At 39.9% G+C, this 19,634-nt stretch overlaps 1 protein-coding gene across 3 annotated transcripts in view; it reads left to right on the forward strand.

The window, feature by feature from the left end:
- LOC106080484 (neuronal acetylcholine receptor subunit alpha-7) overlaps positions 1-19,634 on the forward strand; it is a 189,987-nt gene that overhangs the window by 76,010 nt on the left and 94,343 nt on the right. The gene's annotated exons all lie outside the window — the stretch shown is intronic.

Here is a 19,634-nt window from a genome sequence, read left to right on the forward strand (position 1 = left end):
TCTGTCTACTGAAATCACGCTACAGTCTTTAAAATTAGAGATATTGAGCTGAAACTTTGCACAGATTCTTTTTTTGTCCAAAAGCAGGTTAGGATTGAAGATGGGCTATATCGGACTATATCTTGATATAGAACCCATATAGACCGATCCGCCGATTTAGGGTCTTAGGCCAATAAAAGCCACATTTATTATCCGATTTTGCTGAAATTTGGGACAGTGAGTAGTGTTAGGCCCTTCGATATCCATCATCAATCTGCCCCAGATCGGTTCAGATTTGGATAAAGCTGCCTTGTAGACCGATCCTCCGATTTAGGATCTTAGGCTCATAAAAGCCACCCTTATTATCCGATTTTGATGAAATTGGAGACAGTGAGTTGTGTTGGGCCCTTCGACATCCTTCGTCAATTTGGCCCAGATCAGTCCAGATTTGGATATAGCTGCCATATAGACCGATCTTCCGATTTAAGGTTTTAGGCCAATAAAACCTCATTTATTATCTGATTTTGATGACATTTGGGACAGTGAGTTGTGTAAGGCCCTTCAATATCCTTCTTCAATTTGGCCTTGATCGGCTCAGATTTGGATATAGCTGCCATATAGACCGATTTCTCGCTTTAAGGTTTTGGGCGCAATTATTGTCCGATGTCTTCGAAATTTGGGACAGTGAGTTATATTAAGCCCGTTGACTTATTTCTGCAATATGGCACAGATCGGTCGAGATTTGGATATAGCTGCCATATAGGCCGATCTCTCGGATTTAGGTGGGGCCATAAAAGGCGCAGTTATTGTCTGATGTCACTGAAATTTGAGACAGTAGTTAGGCTCTTCGACATTTTTCAGCAGCTTGGCTCAAATTAGTCCAGATTTGGATATAGCTGCCATGTAGACCGATATCTCGATTTAACGTCTTGGCCCCAGAAAAGGCGCATTTATAATCCGATTTCACCGAAATTTGACACAGTAAAGTATGTTAGGCTTTTCGACATCCTTGTCGTATATGGTTCAGATCGGTTTATTTTTAGATATAGCTACTGTTCATATTAGTATTTGGTCCAAATCGGAACATATATCGATATAACTGTTATGGAACAAAGGGTATGCAAAATTGTTCCCGAAATCATTGTAACGTGGTGGTTGGGCGATAATGGTGAAGAATTGGTAGATAAACTGATGGAACTCGGTTTACGCAATTATTTTCCGATTTGGCTGAAATTTCCAAGAATATATATACTTTATAGGGTCGGAAATGTATACTTCGATGTGTTGTAAACGGAATGACAAAATGAATATATCCCCATCCTTCGGAGGTGGGTATAAAATTAAAAAACTTTACTACCAAATTCAGGTAGAAGATGCGATTACTGTAATACAAATTTACTTAATTTTTTCTTAAATAAATTTCTTAAATTTTTTCGTAAAAAATTATTTTTTTTTTTTTTAATTCTTTTTTAAAGTTTCTTTCCCATAAAATTGTTCTCAAAATATAGATTTTCTCACAAAAATGCCTGGATTTCTATTTTTATAAAAATGTTCCTCTGAATATTAGTGTTCTCCCCAATGCTACGCCTATGTATGCAACTCAACTTTTAAACTCCACCTGTCTCGTTGGAAATGCTCCAACCTCACTAGTTTTGGGTTATGGCTCAAGAGGCCAAAAAAAAACGTTACGAGTCAACGACAGAAAAACAATATGGCATAGTGTAATTAATTCATGCATGCCATGGCAATAAATTATTGCTATGCATTTGAGTAACAGTTGCAACATTTCCGGTTTACCTACGTCGAGTTGTTCGCTCGCTAGCTGCTACGCTTTCCTTGATTATTGCCATTTTTATACAATGGAGCTGCCAGCATAGTAATTGTAAGGCACCCAAAAGTAGGCAACAGAAAATATAAGGCCAAAGCGCCATACATACATATATGGTCTCAGAGAGATGATGACAATGTTGGTGGTGGTAACGATGGTGGAAATGTTGGCATTTGGCAGGATGAAAGTTAGCATTGCAAGTGATGTTCGAGGTTGATAAATGATTCCGTAGCTCCGCAACAACAGCAACCATGGTTGCAACATCTGGTAAACCAATATCCCAAAGAGAGCACAAAAAAAATGAAAATATGACAAAAATTACTGGCTCTCAATGCATGTCATCAGCAATCTATATAGCCAGGCTACTATATTTGGATATTATCATTTATGCCCTGCAGGTTGACTTGTGTCGTTATTAGGGACAACACCATACACACCACATACACCATGTAAATTCAGCACGTTCCTATGTGAATTTGTGATTTTTTGGCATTGGTAACTTTCCGCAATGCATGTTTTGGTTTTTGGTAGCATATTTTGGTTATTATGGCAAAAAAGGCAGAATAAATATTGCAGGAGATAATTTTTGGTAAGCATCAATTGTTATCTTCAAAGAGGAGGTGAATTTTATATAGAGTTGAGTTATTATGTCGAGCCTCAAGCGCCCTCTAGTGGCTAAAGAAGTTTTATCGGAAGATTGGTTTACATGGGAGCTGTTTTAAGTTGTGGAACCATTCGTATCATACTTAGCGGACATTATCCAAAGCCATTGTGCAAAATTGCAGACAAACTGCATATAAAACAATGCCACCAGGGGGTTAACGAAGTCAAATAAAGGTTAATGTTAGGGTTACACAGACTGCACCAAAGAACTTTTTTATTTGAAAAAACACCCGATCGGTGAGATGGGCGGGGGAGGGGGTGCATCTGGAGAGGGAAGCTTCCAAGTTTGTTTCTCTCTACAGTTAGTTGCCATAATTGTCTGATCAGCGGGCCTTCGCCCTCGTGATCTTCTTTTCTAAAGGTTGTTCACTTTTTGCTACGTAAAGTGCCTTCCTTCTCATTTCCACATCTGTACATAGGGTATTTGTAGTCGCAATCACATGACCCGATTCTCATTCGCCCACTTTTGTTGTCATCTCTCGATAATCTCCTCTCGTATTGCCCTTGTATGGTCCGTTTTCATCTCACCTTGTTTTTTCTACGTGTTGCACTTCGCGGTGTAGAGTCTGGGACGCTCCATGGCCTGTAGGTCTATCGAAACCATTCCGGCTATTATAAGGGCTGCGGGCTCTGCCACTGTCCGGTAGGATGATATGACCCTAAGAGCCGCCGTCCTCTGTACCGAGAGCACGGATTTCGCTAGACATGCTGTCTGCAGTATCTGGCCCCATATTTCCCTCCCATAGAGGAGGATGCTATTATATGTAAGTGTCTGCTCCTACTCGGGAGAGGAACATCAATGGTTGCCATCAGTCGACTGAGTTGTGCCGTTATCCACACGGCCTGATTTTCCGGATTGGCTCTGCATAGGTCAGCTTTACGTCCAGTCGGATCTCTAGATATTAAATCAATCTCTTGGCCTTCACCAGTATGTTGTCTATGCGAATATCCACTTCCACTGACATATTTTTTTCTCATAAGGAGTAGCAACTCCGTCTTCTGTTGTAAGCTGTCAGAGTCCAGCGAATACTTTGCCCTTAGCATCACCTGCCGTAGTTTGCGCTCTGCATCTTCCGTGTCTCTCCCCGATATGACTGCAGCGATGACATTAGCATATCTCACTAAAAATATTCCGTCTGGCATTTCTTTGCGCAATATGCCATCATAATTGAAATTCCAAAGATTCGGTCCAAGTATGGAGCCTTACGCTGCTTCTGATGTGAACTCATATTCACTCGTTCCATACTGAGAGTCATATATAAGTACCCTGTTACGCAAATAACTTATCATTATTCTCATCAGATATGCCGGAATATTAAAGTCCTCTCTCAGTGATTGGAAGACGTCAGATCATCTGAGGCTATTGAATGGTCAATATCGGGATATCTTTGAATATTGCAAATTGCAAATTTTGCCCATGAACATTCCACTAAAGAACAGGGGCAAACTTCTCACATATCAATGAGTGTAGTTCGATTCTAGTTTTAAGCTCAATGATAAAGACCCTTCTTTTTATAGCCGAGTCCTTACGGAGTGCCGCAGTGCGAGAGGAGAGAGAAGGTTTACATGATATAGTACCTCACAAATGTTGCCAGCATTAGGCAGGGAAAACCACCGCTGAAATTTTTTTCTGATGGTCTCGCCGGGATTCGAACACAGGCGTTCAGCATCAAAGGCGGACATGCTAACCTTTGCGCTACTGTGGCCTCTTTGAATATAGCTGCTATAAATACCCATCTCTTAACTCAAGTGGCCTTAAAAACAGCATCTAATACCCAATTTCAACGATCACGCCAAAACCAGATCTTCGAGAAAGGACCATATTTCGATGTAGCTGGCTTCATTATGGTGCAATTTTCACCAGATTTTGACAAAAACTGCCAAAATATATCCGAGGTTGTTGTCCAAATTTCTACCCTGCAGAACTTAATGCATTTTTATCTGTTATTAAATCGGGTAGTGCACGATACCTTGAAATATGCTCTTATTTAAACAAGCCTCTTAGGATATGCTTTAATTTTTTTGAACCTTAGTACTCATAAATGTAATCATTTTCATAGATTTTCAATGAAGCATTCCAAACTTACATTAATTTTCTTTGATATATAGAGTCACTAAAATTAATAAAAGCCCAAATGCCTAGTGACCCTGCAATTCTCGATTCAGCTTTGACAAGGACAAGTTTTCTTTACCAATGTAATCTAACATCAAGCCAAAATGTTCATATATCAATAGCTTTTATAAATTATTAAAATAAAAAATATGTTACATTAAGATTTTTCAAAGTTTGACCTAAAATCACTGAAGTGCATGACCTACCCAAAAGATTTTAATTTCAAACTAGAAATCCCCTTACGATATGCAACATGTTTAATAACTTACTACAAAATAATATTGCATGTAGGGAAAAAAGTTTAAATATTACAAAGATTTTCCATGCAACAACGGACAATATCAAAGCAAAGGAATAATTTGCATCTATTGCTGGTGTCACCGCTACCAACACCATCTAAAGAATCGTTTGCTCACTAAAGTCACTGCACTACTTGGCTTTGAAGGGCGACAATTCAACGATGCATATAAATTGTTGATAATCTTTGCACCCATCATCATAAATACCATCCGTGACGATTTGCATGTTCAATGTTCTTCCTTTTTCTCTTGGCGTTGTTAGGGAGTCAAAGTTGCCAAAGGAAACGAATGATGAGAATATTTATGTTCAAGAGTCGGACTTTTTTTCTATTTTTTTTTTCTCTGAGTAACATGCAAATGTCAAAATTATATCGTGTGATGGTTTTGCTTTCAGTGGAGGTAAATATTTTAACTTCTGTTAAATGGTACTTGTCTCTTTGATTATATAGCTCCGTACATATATCTATAGTGAATTGAATATGTTTTTTATATGTTTGTATCTTGCTCTCTCGAGCTGTATGGGTATATGTGTGTTTGTGTTGGAGTATGCACACTAAAGTAATGTCTATGATTTGCATATGAATTTCATAAATATTTCAATTGATATGCAAATGCTTGGCTCGGTTTGCTTGCAATCGCTGCAAATGGGAAAATCGGATAATATCAGCTTACGTGATGGCACTGCTGTTTGTGATGGCAGTCTTTCCACCCTAAAATTATGCAATAACTTTAAATCACTTTTCGCTAGCATATGTTTATTAGGATATAAATAATAAGGGGAATAAGGGGTGTAATTTAAGGCATATGACTTGAAATTTGTTAGGAGCCAATCTTCAAGGCATAAATCAGTGAGAACGGACTAAGTTTGGTCGTACCAGGCACACTCTCCAGTAGAGACAAAGACATAATTTTGGTAAAAGATATAGATAATGTGCCAAGGTTATAGCAAGGACATTTTTCCCAGCTGTTGGTATCCTATGGATGCGCCGCCGAAAATTCCACAGAACCAATACTTAATGATAGTATATAAGGTATACCATACCGCCTAGTCAGAATAAGCTCAGTGTGGCAGTAATATAGCTGAAGTATAACAAGGCAGTAGGAGCCTATGGAATGCTTGCTGAACTATTTAAAGCCGAATATGCTACCCATATGAGGATATACATAAGCTTTTCCACGCAATCCGACGATAAGGGGGTTGGGAAATCAGAAGACGACTCAGCAGTTGTTGCTGAACACTTGCCTGAGGAACTATCGACCGCATAGCTAAAGTCTGGCGGATTGCAGGAGACTTAAAATCCCCCTGCCACAATCGAGACAGGAGGGGATGGCATCAAAACAAGACACGACCTATATGGATGGGTCATCCAGCTGTACTGGGCTCAAGGAGTGTGCCAGCGGGAAGTACGGAACTGAGAAAGTAGCTAGTGAAACATCTAAGGAGGAATCGTACTGCAAGTGATCAGTTTTCTGAGGAAGAGTGGTTCCACAACTTTCTCAGCTGCCCCTGGATACGTATGGAAACTAATCATGACAAAATTTAACGAATCTTATGAGGATGAACTCATGGTGGAATCAGAAGATGAGGCTAATACAACAGTGGTGGAAGTTCTGAATTTTGACTATGGTCCGGTTTCTACAGATAAATCTCCAACATTGTTAGGTCGCTTCGGCGGCACTAAAGGACCTCCTGATGGCAGGGGGATTTGACGTGGTTATAATCCAGGAACCAAGTTAAGTTAGGGGAGTGGGCGAAGAATGCGCATGCAACCCCGAGGAACAACAAAACGGTCGGCATGAATGTGAAAATCCTATGAGGGGATCCAAATCGTGAGAAGAGGAGGCTAGTACTGAAGGGAAGCAAGAAGGAGATCAGTTAAGCTGTGAGTATCATAACGGGACACATAGGACTACGAGCTCACTTATGTAAAATCGGTGCGGCAGGTGATAGCATGTGTAGGGCATGCTGGGAAGATGATGAGATGTTGGAGCATTGCCTTTGTCATAGCCCGGCTTTTGCGTCTAACAGACACCGGCACTTAGGTGGAGACACAATACCAGACATGAACCAACTTAGGGGAGTGGTATTGAAAATAATTAAGGATTTTGTAAGTAGCACGGAATTCCTAACTAGTTTTTAGAGCGCACTAGTTTTTAGAGCGCACTAGTTTTTAGAGCGCACTAGTTTTTAGAGCGCACAACAAGACGATTACTGGCTTAGGTGTATGTCCATAGTGGCATGGGGCGGATTAATATCTGCCTTCTCTTTTCAACCTAACCTAACCTATCCAGGAACCATGGGTGTGTGAAGGAATGGTTGGTGGACTAAGAATTCCGGGATTTAAACTATTCAAGAGTACGGGGAACGGGAGACACAGAACCTGTATTCTTGCAAAGAGTAGTCTAAATGTTTTTCTTCTATCGTCGCTAAGTACTGAAGACTTAGTAGTAGCCAGCCTTGAAATAAACAAGTCTTATTACTGGCTGGCTTCCCAATATATGGCACACGATTCAGAGATGCCGCCTTCAAACCTTAAGTCGCTGGTGGAAGCCGCTTCTGTAGGAAAGAAGAGCCTCATTGAAGGAAGTGATGATGATGCACATCACCAGATATGAGGAAGTTACGAAGTCAACGAAAGGGGTGAGCTGCTTATCGAATATATTATAAGTTGTAATCTGGCGATTTGTAACAAAGGGGATGAACCGATCTCTATTACCAGGAACAGGCGGAGCTACAAGATATTACCTTTGTATCGGAAGATACAAGTGGAAGAATATGCGAATGGGATGCGTTGCATGATCACAGCTTCTCTGATCATCGTTATATTAGGTTCAGAAAATACTGCATTGGTGGTCCCCTTGGCTAAACAGAAGTAAGGAACATTGGGATAAATATCAGGGTGTTTGGCTGGACAGGAAATTGAACTTCAAATCCAAGATTTTGGAAAGGGCATGAAAGCCAACTCTTGCCCAACAAAACAGAGCCATTGACAAAAGTTGGGGGTTTAGATCGCGTGTCATGCATTGGGTATATACTGCAGTTGTCAGACCTATAATGCTATATGGTGTTGAGGTCTGGTGGATAGCGCTTCAAAAGTCCACCTACTGTTCAATACTTAACCGGATCCAAAAGATGGTTTGTTTGTGCATCACAGCCGCACTAAGGACGACACCATCTGATGCACAGAACTTAATGTTACATCTTATGCCTCTGGACATTGTGGCGAGACAAATTGCAGTGACCACTGCCGTGGGGTTAAAGGAGCTTTCCCATTGCTCAAGTGGCTTCTACGGACACTGTGTTATCCTTGATACAATATCCGATGTTCCTGAGCCGATTTTTGATAAAAGCTACTGTACCACTATTCCTGATAGAACCGTTTGGAATTACGACATCCCTGGTAACAGAAGTTACATAGACATCTATACGGATGGTTCCAAACTAAACGACTAGGTGGGCTGTGGGGTGTACTCTAAAGATCTATAACTGGTCTTATCGAAGAGGTTACCCGACCAATGCAGTGTGTATCAATCTGAGATCCTTGCAATGGAGGAAGTAGTGTTAGATATAATGTCATTACGACGATTGGCATAAATATCTTCTCAGACAGCCAGGCAGCCATTAAATCCCTGGAGAACGTATTTCTGAACACAAAAACCGCCCTCGACTGTCGCAGTTCTCTCAACGAGATGGTTGAATAGTTCAAAATTCACCTGTTCTGGGTGCCGGACCACAGCGATATCCCAGGGAATTGTAAAGCGGACGAGCTTGCGAGACTAGGGGCTACCCTACAGATTCCAGGGAGACTGGAATCTGTGGGTATGCCTATAGCGTCATTAAGCTAAGTTTTCGGGTTCAGTCCCGAAGGGAAACGAATGATAAATGGTCACAAAGAGGGGGCTGAGAGCATTCCAAAACTATATAGCCTCATCTAGACTTGAAGAGGTCTACTGTTTTGCTGTCATTGGCAAGAACAGACGTCCCAGTCATTGTGTCCGTCATGACAGGTCATTGCCTGATTGGAAAATATGCTGACAAACTGCAGGTTGCCAGCAGGGACTTTTGCAAAAGCTGTGAGCACATCGAAGAAGCTATAGAACACCTTCTGAGTGTGTGTCCCGCACTAGCAGTCAGAATGAGTTCTACTTAAAGTTCTTACTTCCTTGAGAACCTGTCTGATTTAGCATGTCCGCCTATGACGCTGAACGCCTGGGTTCGAATCCTGGCGAGACCATCAGAAAAAAATTTTCAATGGTGGTTTTCCCCTCCTAATGCTGGCGACATTTGTAAGGTACTATGCCATGTAAAACTTCTCTCCAAAGAGGTGTCGCACTGCGGCACGCCGTTCGGACTCGGCCATAAAAAGGAGGTCCCTTATCATTGAGCATAAACTTGAATCGGACTGCACTCATTGATATGTGATGTATGATGCATTTTTGCATTCCAAATGTCACCAGCATTAGGATGTTCTTGTCTGGATTCGAACCCCGGGCGTTCAGCAGTAACAGAGTAAAATATAAAGTGAATGTAATAAGTAGGCCTTATCAGTGCTGGTTTAGGCCTAGAAAAGACTAATACGAGGAAGATCAACAGATAATATGTTGTTGCTTATCGTGTGATCTCTTGATTTTTCAAAAAATTAAAAAAAAAAACTTTTTCGTAAATTTTTTTTTACCAAGTCATAGAAATAAAACCTCTCCAAAATGTTCATCAAATGATGACATTGCACATTAAGTCCCAATATTTACACTTACTTTAATAATAGTAGCCTACTTTTCGTTGTGACCCAAAAAAACTGAAAGCCACACAACTCACAGTCACTAACCAACAAACCACCAGCAATTCAAAGGTTTTCGCAGTTCCTGACATTTGTCTGTCAATGTTGCACTTTGATTTACCTTTCCGTTTGGTGTTGCCGTAGTTGTTGTTTTTCATGGAGAATAATAAACAAAGAAACTTTTGCATAAAACCACTTTATAAAAACACTCATTTCCCTGATCGGAGCTCCCTCCCTCCCTCCTTGCCATCTCCCTCAATTTCAACAGAATTGGAAAAAAAGGAAACCAAAGTGAAATGAAAGCACAAAGAAAAACAATCATATTTTGTGGTTTCAATTTATATATACAACGGAAATCACTTATTTTGATTTCTTCCGTTTCGCTCTCTCTTTCCCGCTCCTTTTGGGCTGTGGCAAACCGCACATTGGTAGGTTTTTCCACTATAGATCTTTAGACCCTTCAGCAAAATTCAACGACAATGAAAAGCTTTCTCTAGAATAAACCATTCACAAAACTCTGGCATACAAGCACATTTCCAACACACAAACACAGCCACATGCACAAAAGGTCAAATTTATGTTGGTAATAGGGTCTATGGAAATACAACGGCACTAACACCCATACACATAAAGCCATATTAAAAATTGCATTATTTCACTCAATATGCACAAATTTCTTTTAACCTTCTTGAAATACAGCTTGTTTCATGTAAAAGGCGTAGGGAAGAAACCCAGATGGGGGGGATAAATGCATGCCTCTTTAAAATAAAGCATGCAAAGACGGGCTTAAGTCTGGCGAAGCCAACCTTTTGATACCCTACACCACATGGGATATGCAGGGTAAGTCGTCAAAATTAAAATTTGCTGCAATTTGATGTTTTGGGAAGATTGATTGATAAATGGGTTAGCAAAGGCCTTAAAAGTGTCTAGTAAAAGCGTACTAAGTTCGGCCGGGCCGAATCTTGGGAACCCACCACCATGGATTCTGCTACAATATGGGAACTTTATCTGGTTATAGACCGATGTGAAGCGCTCTTGGCGCAGTTGTTGGCTCAAGAAGTCAAATCGGCAGATCGGTTTATATGGGAGCTATATCAGGTTCTTGCTAGATTTAAACCGTACTTGGCACATTTATTGGAAGTCATAACAGAACATTATGTGCAAAATTTTAGTCATATTGAATGAAAATTGAGGCTTCCAGGGTCTCAAGAACTAAAATCGGAGATCGGTTTATATGGCAGCTATATCAGGTTCTTGACCTACTTGGACCGTGCTTGACACAGTAGTTTGAAGTCAAAACAGATACCATGTGCAAAATTTCAGCCAAATCGGACAAAAATTGCGGCTTCCAGGAGCTCAAGAAGTCAAATCCGGAAATCGATTTATATATATTATATATATAAAATTTCAACCAAATGAAAAAAAAAAAACCTGCGGCTTCAAGGGGCTCAAGAAGTCAAATCGGATGATCGGTTTATGTATGACAGGTATATCAGGTTAATGACCGTTTTAGACCGTAACTGGCAAAGTCTTTGGAAGTCATAACAGAACACTTTGTGCAAAATTTCAGCCAAATCGGATGAAAATTGAGGCTTCCAGGGGCTTAAGAATTCAAATCGGGAGATCGATTTATATGGGAGTTATATCTAAATCTGAACCGATTTCTATGAAATTCACCAATTTAACTTCTTGATCCCCAATTTTTGGCTGAAATTTTACACATAGCGTTCTGTTATGACTCTCAACAACATTGTATACATTGGTATACAGGACAGTATACATTGGGTTGCCCAAAAAGTAATTGCGGATTTTTCATATAGTCGGCGTTGACAAATTTTTTCACAGCTTGTGACTCTGTGATTGCATTCTTTCTTCTGTCAGTTATCAGCTGTTACTTTCTTTTAAAAAATCCGCAATTACTTTTTGGGCAACCCAATATATTCTTTATCGTCGTGACATTTTAAACCGAACTGGCCATGTCCGTCCGTCTGTCTGTCGATAGCACGCTTACTTTTGAAGGAGTAGAGCTAGCCGCTTGAAATTTTGTACAAGTACTTCATATTAATGTAGGTCAGTTGGTATTGTAAATTGGCCATATCGGTCCATGTTTTGATATAGCTGCCATACAAACCGATCTGGGGTCTTGAATTCTTGAGCGTGTAGAGGGCGCAATTCTCGCCCGATTTGACTGAAATTTCGCACATAGTGTTTTGATATCACTTCCAACAACTGTGCTTAGCATGGTTTAAATCGGTCTATAACCTGATATAGCTGCGATATAAACCGATCTTGGGCCTTGACATTTTGAGCCTCTAGAGAGCGCAATTCTCGTCCGATTTGACTGAAATTTTGAACATAGTGTTTTGATATCACTTCCAACTACTATGCGAAATATGGTCTTAATCGGTACGTAACCTGATATCGCTGCCATATAAACCGATCTGGGGTCTTGACTTCTTGAGCCACTAGAGGACGCAATTATTATCCGATTTGGCTGAAAGAATTGTTCAAATCGGCCAATAACTTGATATAGCTGCCATATAAATCGATCTGGGGTCTTGACTTCTTGAGCCTCTACAGGGAGAAATTATTATTCGATTTGGCTGAAATATTGCAGTAGGTGTTTTATTATGACTTCCATCAACTGTATTAAGAATGGTTCAAATCAGTCCATAACCTGATATAGCTGCCATATAAACCGATCTGGAGTTTTGACTTCTTAAGCCACTAGAGGGCGCAATTATAACCCGATTTGGCTGAAATTTTGTACAGTTTCTCTCATAACCTTTAACATAGGTGTCGAATATGGCATGAATCGGTTTTTAGCCTAATACAGCTCCCCTATAAACCGATCTCCGTATTTTACTTCTTCTGCCTCTAAAGTGCGCAATTTGGCTAAAATTTTACACAATGACTTCTACTATGGTCTCCAATATCCAATTCAATTATGGTCCGAAATGAACCATTACTTGATATTGTTCCAATAACATAGCAATTCTATTCTTTTATCCTTTGTTTGCTTAAAGAGCCATGGCAAGAACTCGACAAATGTGATCCATGGTGGAGGGTATATAAGATTCGGCCCTGCCGAACTTAGCACGCTTTTACGTGTTATTTATGAAACCAAAATTTTTGCACTCGAGAAGAAATTTTTGCAAAAGTTTGCTTTAGTCACAAATTTTCGAACCCTTCCCATACATACGCTCCTGCCTTTATTCTTTCCCTTAATCCACCATATTGAATACTTTTTCTACCGTACAGCATAGTTTTAACAATGAACATTGAAGCATACTTTTCGGCGGAAGACATTTATGGGCAAAGCTCCATGGAATTACAAGCAATAGGATGTAATCAACATTTGTTCTATGAAGCCACAAAACAAGATGCAATGAAAACAAGTGTTTATCTGGAATGAGAGTTATGGCAATGGCAGATGAGTTTGAATATTGAAGGACTTGATGTTAAGGATGTATGTAGGTTTTAAAAAAATGAAATAAGAGTATAACAATAAAATAACATATTATTGCTTCAATATCATGTAAAGGAGTCCTTGTCGTATCGATACCACAATACAGGAAGATTGCAAGCGGAAAAATAATAAGAGAAATGGGAAATTGCTCCACCTTCGGGGATAGCCAAATGTAAATGTGTAACCAAATATGCAATCGAATTGAGCATGCATTGTTTTATTGATGATGTTGTTGATTGAGTTGCCAATGTACAATGTTAAACAGGATATTGGGGGTTAAGAACAATTTAAATTCAGATATGACAATACATTCACTGCAACATACCTATAGAGCAGTTCGAACTGAAAACAATGGCAGCATCCTGTAGCATGAAACAAATGTTGTAATTATGCCATGTAATGGATATGGAAACTTATCCCTAGAATTTTTGTTGCATATGTTATGGGGTGGCTATGGCAACTGCAATGCATGAGTTATTGCAAAGCTATCGAAAAACGTTAAAGTCGTATTTGGTAACATCAAATTAAGTTGAAAGTTACGAAGATATTTGTTGGGAATTTAGTAGCAGATTTTTCAAGTAATTGGCAGAAAAGATAAATAGATGAGTAATTTAAATGATAGATGAAAGAGAACAAGTAATAAGGCAATAAGTTTGGTGTGGCCAATTTTTGAATATCCACCATCTCGGATTTATATATTAACAACATTTCGTCAAAATCCGGCGAAAAATTAACTTAAATATGGTAGGATTTGCCCCATATACGGAAAGGATGTGAAGAGATCAGGTACAACTCTCTTAGGTAGAAATACGCCACTTATGATTAAAAAACCTTTAACGGGGAGATCTGTATATAAAGGGACAATATCTAAATATGGAAAGAAATACAAAACGGAAGGAAAGAAATACACGACGGAACCTTTTTAGTGGCATGTGCTAACGACATCGCTACAGACATCACGGCAAGAATCACAAAAGGTGCAGAGCACATACGGTGCAGAGCTGGACTCCCACGGCTTGCAACCTGCAATGCAGAAGGCAGAGTTGCTACTCCTAACGGAAAAAAATAACCCAGTGGAAGTGGATATGCTCATAGATGATATGCTGTTGAAGAGGATGAAATCGGTCAAATTTTTAGGGATCCGACTGAATGCAAAGCTGAACTATGCAGAGAAAATCCGGAAAATCAGGCCACGAGGATAACGGCGTGTCCATTGATGGCGAATATAGATGGGCCTCTCCCAAGCACGCGCAGACTCTTAATGGAGACATGCAATAGCATACTCTTTTATGGGGCGAAAGCATGCCGAGCAAAATCCCTACTCTTGGCACAGAGGACCGCGGCTCTTAGGTTTATATCATCCTACCGGACAGTGACGGAGCCCTCCCGCCCTTATAATAGCCGGAATAGTTCCGATAGACCTACAGGTCATGAAGTGGGCCAAGCTCTACACCGCTAAGTGGGATACCCAGAGAAGACAGGGTGAGATTTAAACGTATAATACACAAACCATACGAGAGGAGACTATCGAGAGATGACAACAAAGATGAAGGAATGAGAATAAGGCCAAGTTGGCGCGACAACTTATATATATAAGAAGCATGGCAACGTCAACTATTACGTCACACAAAAGTTGATAGGCCATGCATTTATGAAGAGCTAGAAGTTGCAAACGATGTAGAATACACATTCCTTCACTGCGAGCGCTGGAATGACAAACGCAGAAAATTGGAAACAGCGATTGGCGACATTTCGCCTGGGACAATAGTGAAGAGGATGCTAGATGGCAAGAAGAACTGGGAGGCAGATATGAGCTACGCCGAACAAGTACTGCGCAGGAAGAAGATAGATCTGGACGAAGCGGCGTAGAGTATGAATGTGAAGGTCTGAACGCAGGCTCAAAGAAGATGATATGGATTATAAACAGATATGGGGTTCACCTCAAAGTATTGCGAAAGGGGTTCCGGTATCACCCCTAGGAGATTAATCCCTAGGTGTGATACAGGGTGATTTTTTAGTCGGCGCCGTTAATAACAGATTCCGGCACAAGGCGGGAGACGTACTCATCACATGCGTAAAAAAAGCAAATGTCCATGTTGGTGGGTATAAAAATGCTAACGAAGAAAATGCGAGCACATTATGTAGATTGGTACATAGCGACACCACATGGTAGAAAAGTTTTAACATGTCAGAATACCTCACAAATATAGCCAGCAATAGTAACGTGAAAACCACTGCTGAAATTTTTTTTTGTTTTGAAAGTCAGGATTCGATCCCAGGCGTCCTAGGCGGACATGTTAATATCTGCGCTACGGTGGCCTCCGTATGACTATAACTTCCAACAAGTGTGCAAAGCATGGTTTAAATCGGTACATAACCTGATAAAGCTGCCATATTAACCGATCAGAGATCTTGACTTCTTGAGCCACTAGAGGGCGCCAATCTGACTGATCCGATTCGGCTGAAATTTTGCATATAGTGTTTTGTTAGGACTTCAAACAAATGTGCTTAGTATGGTTCAAATCCGTACATAACCTGATATAGCTGCCATATAAACCTATCTTGAATCTTGACTTCTTGAGCCACTAGAAAACGTAATTCTTATCCAATTTTGCTGAAATTTTACAAGTAATGTTTCGGTATGACTTCCAGCAACTGCGCTTAGTATGGTTCAAATCGGCTCATATCCTGAGTTAGCTGCCATTTTAACCGATTAGAATTCTTGAGCTTCTAGAGGTCGCAATTCTAATCCAATTTGGCCGAAATTTTGGATGTTGTGTTTTGGTATAACTTCCAATAGCTGTGCTAAGTATGGTTCAAATCGGTGCTAAGTATGGTCCAAATCGGTTCATAACCTATTTAAGCTGTCATACAAACCGATCTCCCGATTAGCCTTCTTGAGCTTCTAGAGGGCGCAATTCTTATCCTATTTGGTCGAACAACAACTGTGCCAAGTATGGTCTAATTCGGTTGATAACCCTTTATATCTGCCATATAAACAGATATCCCAATGTGACACCTGAGCCACTTGACGGCGCAATTTTGACTCGATTTGCCTGAAAATTTTGAGGTGGTATTTTTCTATGACTTCTAACAGCCATGACAAGTACGGTCCATAGCGGTCAAAAACTTTTTTGTTGCTCATATATATATTGAAAGTTCATTCGAAGAATTTGACAAATGCGATCCATGGTGGAGGGTATATAGGATTCGGCCCGGCCGAACTTAGCACCCCTTTTACTTTACGGGTCTTATATCATTATGAAATAAAACCCCATTTTTGGCTCTGGGGCTTTATTGTATACGGTTTTCTGAGTAAAATTATAAATGTTAAGGGAATAACTCATATATGAACATTTAAAACAACAACTCTTACGTCTATTCGCCTTATTAAAACATATACTCACTTAAAAATTTGCCACATTAGGTACAGCCTGCAGATTTTTTAAAAATCTATGTGTATTTCACATGCAAGCAAAAACACGCACATCACCCATCACTCAATAACATAATGGGTGTGATAGTGGTATAGTATGTGTATGGGTGTGTATTTAAGCAAGTGTGTGCTTATCAAGCCATTTACATATGCACATTTAACAGTGCACAAAGGAACACCTGTTTTGAAGAGTAAAGTTATTTATCTAATATCCAAGCTATTTACATAAATGGACATATGCAAACTTTGGCTACAGCAAGCCAAAACCAAAGCACTCACCTACACAAACGCATATGTATAAACACCAAAACCAAATTCAAGCACATGTGTGTGTAAGTAAACTTTTCTACCCACATGTGTGTGTACTTTGCAACTGTCAAACGCACACACTTGCTCTTGCTTGCTTACTCACACATAATCGTTCAGCTTGCCTTAACTTACCTGCTGAGATAAGTGAAACAGCTTAAAGCAGATAGAACCCTTATGAGTGTATGTGTGTATGTGCGAATAATTTCTCTATGTAGATGTGTAAGCTAAGCTAAATATGGACAACTTTGAAAAAACATCATCGAAAGCATATACCCTGCAAACATATTTGATCGCCGAATAATACTATCGCTGAGGAGCTCGTCTAAGAGTCGTAGACGATTCCCTAGTAGTGAGGAGTTGTATCCTCAAAACGACTCCTGTGGAAGAGTGTTCCACGAATCTTCGATGAGGTGATTACGAGGAAATCAGAAAAGTCTTGGAATATCTCAGAACCGCGCAAGAATCGTGTGGGCAAATAAAAAGGAGTATTTTGAAAGATTAATAAAATACTCTTCTAGAAGAGTTGCGCATTACCAGAGTAAACAAGTAAAAGCGTTCGGCAGCGCCGATCCTTATATACCTTCCATCATGGATCGCATTTGTCAAGTTTTTTGAATGACTTTTTCAAATAAAAAAACACCAGTCTTAGAAAAGCACCACCTTAAACATTTCAGACAAATAATTGCGCCCTCCAGAGGCTCACAAAGGCAAACTGGGACATCGGTTTATATGGCAGCTATATCAGGTTATATACCGATTTAGACCATACTTGAAACAGTTGTTGAAAGTCATACCAAAACAGCATATGCCAAATTTCAACCATGTTGGATAAGAATTGCGTCCTCTAGAAGCCCAAGAACTAATCGGGAGATCGGTTTATATGGCGGCTATAACAGGATATGGACTAACTTAGACCATAATAGGAATCGGATAGGAGTAGCGCCCTCTAGAGGCTCAGTAAGGCAATACCCCAGATCGGGTAATATAACAGCTATATCAGATTATGGACCGATTTTAACCATACTAAGCAGAGTGGTTGGAAATCATAACAAAACACCTCATACAAAATCAGCCAAATGGGATAAGAATTGCGCCCTCTATAGGCTAAAGAAATCAAGATTCGAGATCGGTTTATATAGCAGCTTTATCAAGTTATAGACCGATTTGAACCCTACTTACCACAGTTGGTGGAAGTCAAAACGAAACACGTAGTGCTATATTTCAGGCAAGCCGGAAAGGAATTGCGCCCTCTAGAGGCTCAAGACGAAGACCCCAGATCGGTTTATATAACAGCTATATCTGGTTACAGACCGATTTAAACCATTTCTCTCACAATTATGGGAACTCATAAAAAAACACGTCGTATGAAATTTCAGCTAAATCGGATAAGAATTTCGCCCTCTATAGGCTCAAGAAATCATGATTCGAGATCGGTTTGTAGGGCATCTATATCAGGTTACAGTCTGATTTGAACCATACTAAGCACATTTGTTGGAAGTCATAACAGAATACGTCGTGTAAATTTCAGCCAAATCAGATAAGAATTGCTTCCTCTAGTGGTTCAAGTCAAGATTCAAGATAGGTTTATATGGCAGCTATATCAAAACATGTACCGATTTGGCCCATTTACAATACCAACTGTCCTACACTGATAGGAAATATTTGTGCAAAATTTCAAGCGCCTAGCTTTACTCCTTCGAATGTAAGCGTGTTTTCGACAGACAGACGGACGGACGGACGGACAGACAGACAGACGGACGGACGGACTGATGTGCATGGCTAGATCGACTTAAAATGTTATGACGATCAAGAATATTTACACCTTATGGGGTTTTAGACGAATATTTTGAGGAGTTACAAACAGAATTACAAAATTAGTATACCCCATACTATGGTGGAGGGTATAAAAATGCATTTGTTCGTTCATCAAATACGTAACAACTCCGAAAACCCCTAAATTTTAGTTTCACTCGTCGTATTCGTCATACTCAGTACTAATCGTCAAACAAACCAAGTGAGAATCCTGTTTGTTGTTGTGAAAGTTTTCCGCTCAAAACAAAACATCGAATAACACAATTCAATACAATGCCTAAACTCACCGGACATGAAAATAAAAGCAATCTCGAAAGGTTAACTCAGGCGATTTATAAACAAATCTTATGGGCGATTAAAACGCAATGAGTTGCGTTCTAATCGCCTTAAAGAGTCGATATTACTTCCGCACACTTGATGGATTGTCCAATGATATCCCAAAAGTGTGTTTCGCGACTTATAAGGACGATTAAAACGCAACGAGTTATAAGAGAATGGTCACAAAGCGATGCTTAAACTTGCACACATGGAATGGATTGCCAAATGCTATTCCAGAAGAGTGTTTCTTCTTCCATCTCGGGGACTAATGCTCTTCCCGAATTATGAAAAATGTTTGCAGGGTATATGTATGAAGGGTGCGGTGCGTGTGTGTGTGTATGTTTAGAAACATCTACTCATACTACTCTTTTGCTAAGGATATCTACATTTAGGTGTGCGTTGGCCTGTTTTTAACTTAGCAACAAGCAAGGAAACGGAAATAAGGTCAAACAAGTCTTTGCTGAAGATGGGTATTTGCTCTCAACAGGGTTTATGTATGGTCACACATACGGGCATTTATCCACAGAATACATACGGAAAACACATTGAATGATAAGGATAACAACGATATATCGTATGGCCATATCTTGCCCGCATATTCAAAATTGAAATTTCATATAAAATGGCAAG

The sequence above is a fragment of the Stomoxys calcitrans genome, chromosome 3 (genome assembly GCF_963082655.1).
Source record: "Stomoxys calcitrans chromosome 3, idStoCalc2.1, whole genome shotgun sequence".
In the NCBI taxonomy this organism is placed as follows: Eukaryota; Metazoa; Arthropoda; class Insecta; order Diptera; family Muscidae; genus Stomoxys; species Stomoxys calcitrans.